This window comes from Protopterus annectens, chromosome 9.part0 (genome assembly GCF_019279795.1).
Source record: "Protopterus annectens isolate FY-2018-M chromosome 9.part0, PAN1.0, whole genome shotgun sequence".
Taxonomy (NCBI): domain Eukaryota; kingdom Metazoa; phylum Chordata; order Ceratodontiformes; family Protopteridae; genus Protopterus; species Protopterus annectens.
In genome coordinates this window covers 1,186,556,255-1,186,569,155 of record NC_056743.1, presented here as the reverse complement: position 1 = coordinate 1,186,569,155, position 12,901 = coordinate 1,186,556,255, and the positions used below count along the sequence as shown (strand labels likewise).

The window sequence follows — 12,901 nt, the reverse complement described above, 5'->3', positions numbered from 1 at the left end:
ATAAAATGCAGGACAACAGTTACAAAATGCAATGTAAACTACTGACCTAGTGTCATGAAGATCTTATGTTTGATGTGAAAATTTTCTTATGACATGTTATTAACATATTTATTGTGTGTAATAATGAAACTGGTCTTGAAATCACGAGTTGGAGTAAGTTGGCCAAAAGAAGGACTGCTGGATTCATGTGAAAAAAATCCAGGTTCAATACTATGAGAGGGTGTTTCTGAATTAGGTTGTTGTGAAGGTTAACAAGTTTTTTAATAATCCAAATAAGATCTCACTGACTTTAATCCTCCCTTTCCTAAAAATACCCTTTAATCCTGTTGTATTGACCTGATGTCTTAGAGAGAGATGAAATTTCATAAAGCAGGAGTTCAAAACATAGACATTAAGATATAACCTATGAGCATGCACCATGGAACACACATCTAAGATATAAAGTGATTCAATACAAAATCCCACAAGGCAGCCCTCCACACAGTCCAATATCCTAGTCGATGGTGAGTCCATATTGACATACACCAGTGCACCACTCACAAGGTTGTGTAAGGAAAGAGTCATAGTTAGATGCCTGTTAAATGCTAGGATTCAGCACATCACACATGCACTCTAGTCTCTGCATTCAGAAATATGCATATGGAATACTTGTAGTGCAAATTGGTATAAATGGTTTGAGACATACCATCCTGGACATTATGAAGATGGATATGCTGGAGCTCTCAGAATATGAGTCTGAGGCAGGTATGAGCACAGCCTTGAGCAGCATTCTATGATAACCAAGAATGATGCCACAATACCAACAAAAGATTATTGACTTTAACAATTAGATTTGCTTCTGGTGTCATTCAAAGGGGTACCATATATATCTGCCTTGGAAGAACAGTCTTAATTGCTTTGCCAGGGTTGGCCTACACCTGTCCTTCCAAGGATTTTGTATATTTGCTAACACCCCATAGTGCCTTTTAAGCAACGTCACTGTTCTAATGTTTCCAACATAACAAAACAAAATCCAGGTAATATAAAGGTATTGCTGCTCAATTGCAGGAAAAAATCAACTCCTTACATGCACTCCTAATCCTGAAAAACATCAATATATACATTTTCACAGAGACTGTTTCAAGATTGATGACAGCACTCCACTGTTGCTGGATTTCAATTCCTTCCACATGGTCAGGATGACTGCTTTTTATTAGGGCATTAAAAGTGTCAGTGTCTCTATCTTCTTAAAAATAATTTTGCCTCCAGAATCCTTAAACAAGATAATGACCCTGATCACTGAGTCCAACTTACTATAAACAAAACTCTTTATCATTTTATTGCTAAATAAAGCACTCCCATATCCTCATCAGCCCATGCTTCCTACCTAACTAATATAGAAACCCTGTACATTAAGCCAAATGCCATTCTCCTAGGGTACTTCAACTGCCCCTCCATCAAATGGGAGACTTATAGATCCTCAAACACATATGCTCAGAAATTCCTGGACTTCATCAATGCAAACTCTCCAGATTAGTTAGTCCACATCCCAGTCAGGGACAATTAAATCCTAAATTTACTCTTAAACCTGGAACAGCTTTGCTCCCCATAAATTGTTACTTTCTCCCTGGTCATATTGGACCACAAATATGTATCATTTAGTATGTGACTGAAGCAGGAAGCCTCTCCCAATACCTCAGTAGTAAAGAGATTATGCCAAAACTATTCTACTAAAACTGTGTGATGACCTGACCAAATTCAAAATCCTTCCTCAAACTCCACTGCATATGTAGAAACCTTTGTCTCCAAATTGTTTGCACCTGTAAATAGCTAAACAGACGCATGTCTTCATTTAAAGCATATGGTGAACCTACCTATCTTTAAAATTCTACTTAAATAAATCCCTCTCCCAAACCTGAATATGCCCCTACAATGTCCCTGATTAGCACCAACCTTTTTCCTCAAAACCTCTCTCCTCTTGTTTCAATCTTTCTCATTTATTCTTTGTAACCCAAACAATGAATTTAATATTTTCTCTATTCTAATCAAAATTTCGCACACTTTTAAATTAATGCATGCTGTCCTATTTCTCTTTTCCTGTATTCTAATATGTGATTTGAAGTTTTCATGAATTATTTGCTTCAATTCCCATATTGCTGAAATTACTGTTGCTCTTACAAACATTTGTGATATGTCTTCACATTTTGTTCTGCTATAAAGCTATAATCTCTCTAAGCTGTAATCTAATATAATTGTGGAGCTTTTCTGTCCAGGCCTCCACTGCAAAGGTGTTTGCTTATCATCCCAGTTGGACTGTTATAGTAAACAAATGCTATATAAATAAATAAAAATAAAAATAGAATAAATAAATATGCCCCCATTTGAAGTAAATGTAATGCAACATTTAAGAATAAACCCCTGTAGTGGAACTCAAATATAAACAGACTGGATAATGAAAGAAAAAACTCATTGCATGCAAAAATACACTTAATTCTCAAGATGCTAAAAATGCTCTTACTAAACTAAACAGTGAACTTCAGACCCTGATCAAATCGACCAAGGAGAGCTAGAAAGTAAACTATCCACCCAGCTGAAGGATAACCTCAAAGTATTCTTTAACTAAGTTAGAGACTTCAGAAGCAATGTCCAGCACTGCACAGAACTGACAGTAAATGACATCACATACTTGGATGCAGATGACAAAGCCAATCTACTAGTGCACACATTTATCTCTAACTTCATCACCCACATCTACACCCCCTCACATCTTCCTAGTACAAGTCCTGGCACTACTAGAACCAAGAACACTATTTCCATGGGCCAGATAACCTACTATGTTACCTACTGGTCAGCCTGAAACATGACTTTTTAAACCCCCTACAGAGGCTATTTAGTGTAAGCCACCAAACAGGCTTTGTGCTCATTGAATGGAGGACAGCAACATTCAACCCCTAGAGCAAAGTTAGAGTGCGAAAGGATCCAGGTAATTACAGATCCATAAGCCTGACCAGCCTTATCTGTAAGGCTATGGAAGGGATCATTATGGGACTAATGTTTAATAATGTAGGCAACCTGTTAATCCAGGTCGGTTCAATTTCATAAAGTGCAGATACTGCCTTCTTAATGTGGTTAATTTCTTCAAGAAATCAGAAAACAGAGGCAATGGATGATAGCAAACCAATGCACTCCACATATCAAGACCTCACGAAGGTGTTCAACACCATCACACACTTGGATATCATGGATAAACTCTCCCATCAAAATATAAGTCCCTATGTAACTCATTGAATAGCAAACTGTCACACAAATAGAACACAAAAAATTTGGAATTTGGGTAGGTGGCACCACCTTCTCCAAAAGGCCTGTCGCTAGCGGTGTACCCCAAGGTTCAGTCTTTGGACCATTCTTCTTTGGTATTTACTTCTCAGAGGTCAAAGCAAATCTTAAGAGTTTTTGGCTGAGCAATTTTGCACATGGCTGTTAACTTGGTGCCATTATAAATTCCCCAGAGGACACCAATATCCTCCAAAAGGTTGTTTCCCAAACAAATGGCTTGTGCCAAGGCCATGGACTGAAATTAAATGCTAAAAACATATAATAATATCAATCGGCAAGCATGATTTCCATGCAGTTATCACATTGGCAGCACTGTCTGAAAATTGATTATGTAGTCAGAGATCTTGGAACCTATGTATGTCAAAAATGAACTGTCGTTTGAACACCACTTATCCACTATTTTAAAGAAGTCCTTTTTCATCATGCAGCTTTTATCTAAAGCTGTAGTCCAGGTCCAGAGATGTAATTGCTCCACTCTACTGTCCTCTCATTAGGCCAACCATTGCATATAATGCCTTTTTTGGTATGCACCTGTCCAAACATTTGTCACAACTGGAATGGCCACAATGCCGTCTCACTAAAAAACAAGGGCCTAAATCATTAATAAAATGTGGCCCATCTAAACCCCATTGTCCCTCTTCTCGCTAACATACAGATAACTAAGAAGAGACCTTTTCCTCACATGCAGAGTGTCATCTGTCCCTTTCCTGTCAGATCATTTGCATGTCCAATAGTAGTGTGAACATGGGCTCAAGGGATCTCATTTATTTTGCAACATTAATAGTACATGCAGGTTGGATAGATATGTATCACAGAGAATGCCTCTGCTATGGAACCATCTTCCACTTCCCATAAAGTAAAGGACTTTTATTACTCTATTCAAACATAATTTGGACAACTGGATGGGAAACTGTAAATTTGCCCATTAGTTTAGCACCCATGGCCACCATGAATAGGGGAAATAAGTTAATGTCCCAACCCTCTGGGTTATTCGTATACAAATAAAAGGGTAGAAAAAATTAAGATTGTAAGGATAGGCTTCTTAAGATCCTTACAGATTAATAGCCTGGTAAGTACTTATGAGACCGTGAGCTATTTCTGATTTGCAAACCTTTTGCACTAAAGGTCTAATCCAACAACACTGCTGACTTCTGTATGGAAAGAGTAAAACATGTAAGATAAATCTGTAGATTAAACTGTGAGACTGATTCACTTATTTTCACCTGTTAATTGCATGAACAATTTTAAGATAAAATCCATAGCCAGAAATGGCATTTCAGTTCATTTTCTTAATTAAATACACAAAGGTTTGTAGGTTCCTAGGATGTTACTAGGTTACTGACCCAAGGTTCTTTCCAAGCCTAGCCATTAAATCCCAGTATAATACTAGAGAGTTATCGTCTATGCCCAAGGTTTTTCTAGAAAGGACTACCCATGTCCAGGACAGAAGCCAGGGCAATCTTCTGCAAAAATTTATGGTTTCCCATCCAGTTATCCAGTTTGTGCTTAAACAGGGTCATGGAGATGCTCTACTTGATATGGATTGGAAAACTATTCCAGAGGAGTGGCAACCTCTGAGAGATGTCTCTCCAGCAGATCTTGTTTATGTTGCAGGCAAGATTTACGTCCCTGGAACAGGTGACTCTAGTCTCATTTGACTTATGGATGTGCAGAATTTCCATTAGATTTGGGTTAGAGATAGCCCTGTAAACCAGACATAAGTCGCCTCTAAGTAGTCTGTATGCTACTGAGTACAGTGACAGTGAATTCAGTCTGTCTGTATAAGACATGTGCTGGAAACCCTGAATTTTCTTAGTTAGAAATCTCTGAGGTATTTCAAGTTGATGCTGGTGTCTGGTATGGCACATCCAAAGGGAGCATTATGTTCAGTAATAGGCCTGATGAGGGATGAGTACAGGAGAGTTACAGCCTCTTGCTCTTGAGGCAATGTCTTTGCTAATCAGGTGAGTGACGTAGAATGCCTTCCTCACCACAGTAGACACATGGTGGTTAGTTGAGGTCACAGTCAACCTGTGTTCCCGGATCTCTCACTACTGAATTGGTACTTGGGGTATTATTGTTTATTTTATAATCAGCAGGGACATTGTTTTTACAGAAGGGAATGATGATGCATATTTTAGCATTTAGTTTAAGACCATGGCTTTGGCACCAGTCATTGGTCTGTGTAAGCATCTTTTGAAGTATGCTGACATCGCTAGGGGATTCAATGATAACACCTAATTTGCAGTAATCCGCAAACTTGATTAGCCACAGCCCCTCAATTTTGGCCTGAATTCTTAGAAGTATATGCTAAACAAGAGAGGGCCCATCACTGAACCTCGGGGGATCCCACTAGTGATAAGTCTGCTGGTAGAGATAAAGTCTCCCACTTTGACTGAGTGTTGTTGACCTGTGAGCCAATTTGCAACAGATGTGACAACATATGGGTTGATATTCAACTGGGTTAGTTTGTTAATGATGCATGAATATGGGATAGTGTAAAAGGCCTTGGCCAAGTCAAGATAGGCTGTGTACATGACTTTGCCCTTGTCTATGCCTCTGGTCACGTTCTCGAAGAAGTCCACCAGGTTTAACAGGCATGACCTGCCCTTGACAAAACTGAACTGCAATGGATCCACGGTTTGCAGGTCACCTATATTCTTATTCATGAAGTCCATGATGATTTGTTCCGTTGCCTTACAGATGAGGCAGGTTAACTTAAGAGTCTATAGTTAGCTGTGTCTGTTGCGGAGCCACCCTTTTGGTGGGGGATAACAGTCGCTGTTTTCCATTCAGTGGGGACAAAGCCAGTACTCAAGCTGTGGTTGAATAGAGTGCCTAATGTTGTAGCTAGCTCTTGCTTTAGAACATTAAGAATGCAGCCCGGGATGCCATCTGGTCCCATGGAGGCTGTGTTCTTAGCTTTGGAGAGAGAATTGATGACTTGCTGTTTGAGATGCAGGGAGGAAGAGATGATGAAGACATGGTTTGTGGTATGCTTGGGGGGACGGAGGGATGACATTTTCACCATACCTGTCTGCTAGCAGCTTTACAATTTCTGCAGGGTCAGTGAGTGTGGTGCCATCCACACTTAGTTCGAAACACATCTGAGTCCTACCTTTTAGGTTGTGGACGTAGCTGAAGAAAGCCTTATGATTATTCTTGACTATGGTTGTTTCATTTTTCTCATAGTTGCTCTTTGATGACTTTATGAGTTGTCTTATTTGCTTATTTAGGCTGCGGAGGGTGCTTTTCCAGTTCTGGGATCTCACTTTTGTATTTTTAGATGGCAGCTTCTTTTGCTTATTGTATAATTTATAAATGCTAGATGTCCACCAGGAAGATTTGTTTTTTCTTGAAGATCTTGCTTTAATCCTATCTGGCACAGCTATGTCTATATATCTGTGTAGATGTTTATACAAGGTATCAGTGTATACCTTAGTATAGCCATCAATGCCATCTGTGGAAACTGGGGCTTGAAAGTTGATTATACCTTCTCTTAGGAGGTATAGTTAGCTTTGGTGAAGTATTTTAGCCTGATTTCTCCTTTGGGGAGTTCTGGGTGCTAGTGGTACTTCAAAAATGACTGATTTATGGTCAGATTTAACCAGTGCGGGCCCTACACTTGAGACGTTGCATCAGTCACTCATATTAGTGAGGACCAGGTCTAGAATTTGGAGCCTCTTATGGGGTGGTCCACTATTTGTTCCAGGGCATTTGAGTTAACAAAGTCCAGGAACTTTTGTGCGAATGAATTTGGGCTCATATAAATTTCCTATTAATGGAAGGATAGTTGAAGTCACCCATGATTAGGGTGTTAGGTTATACCTTAATTGTCCCAAGTAGGTCTAAATAAGCTGTGTGGGCAGCTTAGTTTGTGGAAGGGGACCTGTAACTGATGATGACCTGAAGGGGGGAGTCTTACCCACAGTAATTTGAACTTGGAGTAGCTTCATAGAGTTTTCTTGTCTAACCAATCTAGAGGTGTAATTATCTTTAATGACGATAGATACTCCACCTCCTTTGGTTCTCACACCTTCAATATGTGGTCTGAAAATGTGGAAGACATTGTAGCCTTGCATGACTGGGGTACTTTCTGTAGCCTTGAGACAGGTTTCTGTGACTGCACAGACATCAGCATCTTCCAGGGAGAGGAGTGTTTCCAGAGAGTGCAGTTTCTGATTTAAACTCCTAGCATTTAGCAGCGTGACCCTTAGTTTTTTTGTGTTTGATATTTTCATGTCAGGAATTTTGTTATTATGACTTTGTCTAAAAAAGTGTTATGGGGGAGCCAAATGCCTTAACCAGCAACCAAAAGCCTAGAGGTGCATGGTGAAGACCATCTCTGGCAAAGCAGAGGGGTCTGTCCACCATGTCATTCCAAGCTGACAGGAACAGGATCCCCTTAGAATGACACCAGAAACTAAGCCAACTATTGAAGTCAATCATTTTCTGTTTATATTGTGGTATCATCCTAGGCGAGGGTAAAATGCTGCTCAAAGCTAGGGACATACCCGTGTGGGACACATATTGAAACAGATCATGTCTCTCTTTCATATAGTCCAGAAAGGTACATCTCAAGTCATTCATACCGACATGAACTATGACAAAGTCATAACGGTACTTGTGGTTGAGAGACTTGAATGCATGTGGGATCTGGTGAATCCTTGCGCCAGACAGGCAGCTGACCGTCACCTTCTCCTTGTTTAACCTGGAGAGTGGGGCATCTGTAAGTCTCACTGTAGAGTCACCTATAAATAAAACATTTGGAATAGTTGTGCATTGCCTTAAGGGCTTATTTGGTGAGACACAGGTGCTAGTGTTTTATGTGTATTGGGTGCTTTGGGTTTTGTGTTAGGTGTAGCATGTTTGTATTTTCAAAGTCTCTGGTGTTTAGGTAGGCTTCTGGAGAGTACCTCTGCAAATGAAGACTTATGTGCAGGGTGCATATTATGAACAGGAGTCATGGTGTGTGTGCTGACAATCTGTTTAGTGTTGCTTTTCTGGGCATGAGAGAGCAGTGATTCCATATTCATAGTGCAGGAGCATCTCTCGCAGATTGTACTTGAGTAGTTTAGGAGTAAGGGGTTGTCATTGTATAAGAAGCAGTTACTACACTGCCTCAAAAAAACAAAATCCACCAGGCTGGCAGGAGAAACAAAGGGAAACTGACAGTCCATAATGCAAGGTTTGAACTTGGTATTTCAGCAGATAAGGAGAAAAAGATGGGGGTGTCCGGCAGTGAGTTATTTTAGGTTGACTAACCTATGGGGTATACAGTAGAAGGCCTATAAAAGAGGGGATCTATAGCATCTGATGTTGATACGTAAGAGGTAAAATCTCTGCTGGGTGGTTCATGGAATAGCTGTGAGATATTCAAGAACTGCTCTGCTAAATAGCAGCCACTTCTAAGGGAAAATACTTCTACTGGTGCTTTTGCATCTGTAAATGCCAGGAGTTACTTCCTTTTCCTGGCGGTGTGCAATGGTGCGCTACACACAAGCAAGATCAAAGCAGGTAATACAAAGAAACCAATGAAAAAGCTCAAACTGAGCCCTACACCAATGAAATAGCTCAAACTGAACCCTGAACCAGTAACCTTGAATTAGATAGTCCTACTGTATGCTCCTGCCACAAGGGTAAAGGGGGGCTTCTCCAAAAAAATTTGGCCTGATTTTTAGTGCCCAGTCTACAAACAGAACTGAATTCAGCTGGTCTGAATCCAGTCTATACAATGGCCAACAGAAGTGCAATGGAACAACAGAAAAATAAACAGGATTTTTTTAATTAGGTAAGAAACAGTGTAAAAAACAGCACAGTTTTTCTTGAATTATGGTAAACCAGGCATTTTACTACCTCAGCATTTGTGGTACAGAATTGAATGGTGCCCTTCTGGTGCTGTGCACAAGAATAATAATCACTTGAACTGAGTAATGTAGTGTTGTTGTTGTAATGACCTGCAATTAAATGTAGGGAAGAAAAGAAATGACACATTCAAACTGCTTCATCACGGGCAAATATTAAATTACTATTGAAATTGTTTGTTTGTTTGTGTCTTTCGGCTTTTCCCAGTTAGGGGTCGCCACAGCGGAACTCCGGTCCGCTAATGATTGGTAGCTGATTTTTACGTGCCGAGTTACCAGCCCCGACGCACAACCTTCAACGAAGGTACGCCCATTCACGCATGTCTCCATGCAGAAGACGCTCTAGCTGAGAATCGAACTGGACAGCGTCTTACTGTGAAGCGACAACGCTACCGCAGCACCACCACCGCGGATTAAATTACTATTGAAATAGTATTTAAAATATCCCGGAAATGATTTTTCCACATAACTGTGAACAAGTAAATAGGTAAGACATAGGAACATACTACAAACTTGTGGTGAACAGCAAGCTTTTACAGATTCTGCTTCCCTTGTGGCATAATGTAAAGTATTAGTAGTGAGGAGACAGATAGAGTGAGACCCATGGAGCAAAACAGCACAATAGTTAGGCAAAGACAAGGAGTAATGACAAAACATGGAAAACACTGAATGTGACTGAAGCAAGCATATGAGAGATTCTACAAAAAAGGCAACAGTAAGGTTGAAAGCAATAATGTGTGTAAACTGGAGCTTTGAAATCAGTCCAGTACCACTAATCCAAGACATCAGGTTTGGCTGGGAGAACTCAGAGGAGCTATAACTAGTACTAACAGTGAAACTAAAGCTTAACACATGACTACGGGCAGTGCCATGGACAGCATAAAACAACATGCAACTTAAAAGTGCAGTTCAGAGGTAGTGCAAAAAACTTCTGCCTATCATCATCAGGTAACAAATCACCTCAAACAAATCCTGTCATAGTACTTCCATGTATAAGCAAATGATATTTGCATTTAGGCTAGTGTATTTTATGTCTTGCCTTATCATTCAGCTCTCCTTTCCGGAATATATTTTCCACATATAGTATGTAACTGAGTAAGCTATCAACATTTAAAAATAGTTTACCCTAATTCTGTAGCATAGATGGTTAAAGCCACCTCTACAACTCAGATGACAAGGGATTTGTTAGTGGTTTAGGCACTACACAGCCCTTGAAGTGGAGGATGGGTTAGATTAGCTTATATCTGCTTGACCTTTCTGGGGGAGGGAGATAAGGGAGGAGGTGGTTGTTCCAATTGGTCATTTGCTTCCTTGCAAGTTAGTGCTTGCTTATTCGCAACAGCCATACGACCAGGGGACATGATGTTGGTGATATCGAGACAGTTATGGCAGTTCTCAGAATATTTGTGTATGTGCATATGTTTGTGTGTGTGTGTGTGTGTGTGTGTGTGTGTGTGTGTGTGTGTGTGTGTGTGTGTGTGTGTCTCAGAGCACATGCATCTCATGCAGAGAGCATAGGACACCCTTTTTGTGATGCAGCTACCCACATCAGCCACTAGGGGTAAGTTTAGGGCCATGCAAACAGAAAACCCTAGTGGCTGCATGCACAATGTCACCATGAATGGCTGTCACCCAAGAGGTGAAAGAAGACTGATTAATACTGAAACTTCTTGATGGTCAGCAGGCAACAATAAGAAAAAAGTTAAAAGTAGTATGAAATCACACTTTCATACTAATTGCAACTATAAAGACATTATTGTTACTTTATACAACCATATAATCTAAAATTTTCCTCCCAGTTATAACATCTGTAATCTGTAAGTAATAAAAAAGTAGCTTACACAGTACACAGTAAATTTTATTTCCCTTATCCCTTCCTTTCTTATAGCACCTGCTAGAGAGACAGATATATGTTCCAGAGACTACCACTTCACTGGAACAAGTTCCCCATCCATGTGCAGTAGAGTCCCTCCCTAACCCAATTTATGTGTAACTTGGTCAATTGGATGGGGAACAGGAAATTCATCCCTGGTTTGGCAACTGTGTCTCTAATGGATACAAGCAACCTCTACATTTTTCATCTCCCAAGCCCTCCTTGTTAATGTTTCATCCCCAAGCACCTGATTATAGTTATCAAGGGTACCAGAACTTGTCAGAGAGTTGGAATGCATGGCTAGGCTTATAAAGGCCCTAGTAGTCTTAGCCTGTTACATACCTATGAACCTAAGAACCTTTCTTCCAATAAATATTTTTTATTATTTTACTTTTATTTTTTTCTGTTTCCTTTTACTCCTGTTTAACTACAAACACAAACAACTTGTCTCATGCCCTGCTTCATACTTAGCTTGTTATTGCTCAAAAGATCTTGATTTAACTTACCTTAAATACACTTCTTATTTTCTTATTAAGTAACATCTATGCTTTTCTTAGTGTCAGCCAGTTAGAATTAAACATGTAAACCCCTGCAGCTTGTCACTCATATGGTATTCATTTCTCTAACACACATCTTAACAACTAATAATGTGTTTATCTTGTCACTGCAGTGTTTTTAGACGACTGAAACACTTGCTATAGTACTGTTATCATCCCCATTATCCTTACTATGTACTTTGTCTCTTAATTCTCTCAATTTCCCCTTCTACGTACTATATGCAATATCATGTGTATAATCTGCATAATTATATACTACTGCATTACTGATAACTAGCTACTCTTATAAACGATTTGCTGTGTTACTAACCTCTGATTTATACCAGTCATATTTACTTAACTGTATACCACAATATTTTATGGGATACCAGTATGCAAAAATGATGTAATTGTAGACATCTCTCTCTCTCTCACTCTTCTGCCCATTATGCTATGAAATGGCACTTAGTGGCAACAACAAGGACAGTAGTCCTTGTTGCTGATTCATTATAGGTTTATAGGTAAGTACTAGGCTAGATGCCCTCATGGATCATTTTAACCTTAGACAATTTCCCTTTTTGTGCTCAAAATAACATATCCCATTTGGCTATAAATTGGGCTTACCTATCCCATAGTCGATAATTATACCTTACCTGTAATGAGAATAAATCGGATCTTACCATAGATAATTTGAGGGGACCCATACATGGGATTTATCTTTTGAAATAATGAACATAAGTGCAAAATGCCTTGTCACTGCCTTTGACCTGGGTAGCTATTTTAGCCTCAAATTTGGCTTTGGTGAATTTTATTAAGCTCCTGAGTTGTTTGGTTATTTCAGTGAGAAGGGTTCCAACATTCTCTACTTAATTTTGGTCAAAATTATTTTCCTTTTAATATAGAGCTTGTTGATATTGTGGTTTCACCATGCATATTTCTTTTGGAGTTTAACTGCACTTCCTCCTATAGAATACAGCTGCATTAACAAATTCTGTCCATTTTATTGGACGAGGTTGTTAGGCCTGTGCCCCGACCATACACAAATGCTCTGACACCTACAGCTGATTTAGAATAGTCAGTCTGTCTACTACATGTCTTTGAAACTGGGAGGAAAGCAGAGTACCTAGAGAAAGGCCACATGAACATGGGGGGATATGAAGATTCCAGACAGAATTGACCTCAGCTGAAATTCAAACCAGAAAATCTCTTGCTGTGAGGTAACAGTGATACCTGCTGTGCCTATGCCACCCTGATTTTAAATATGTAACTGCATAAGTATGTGTTGCTGATCTGTGGAGTGTTTTCTACAGGTA

The 12,901-nt window shown here is 39.6% G+C and overlaps 1 protein-coding gene across 1 annotated transcript in view; it reads left to right on the top strand.

Moving 5' to 3' along the window:
* LOC122811921 (N-acyl-aromatic-L-amino acid amidohydrolase (carboxylate-forming)-like) overlaps positions 1 to 12,901 on the top strand; it is a 185,980-nt gene that overhangs the window by 24,434 nt on the left and 148,645 nt on the right. The window lies entirely within an intron of this gene.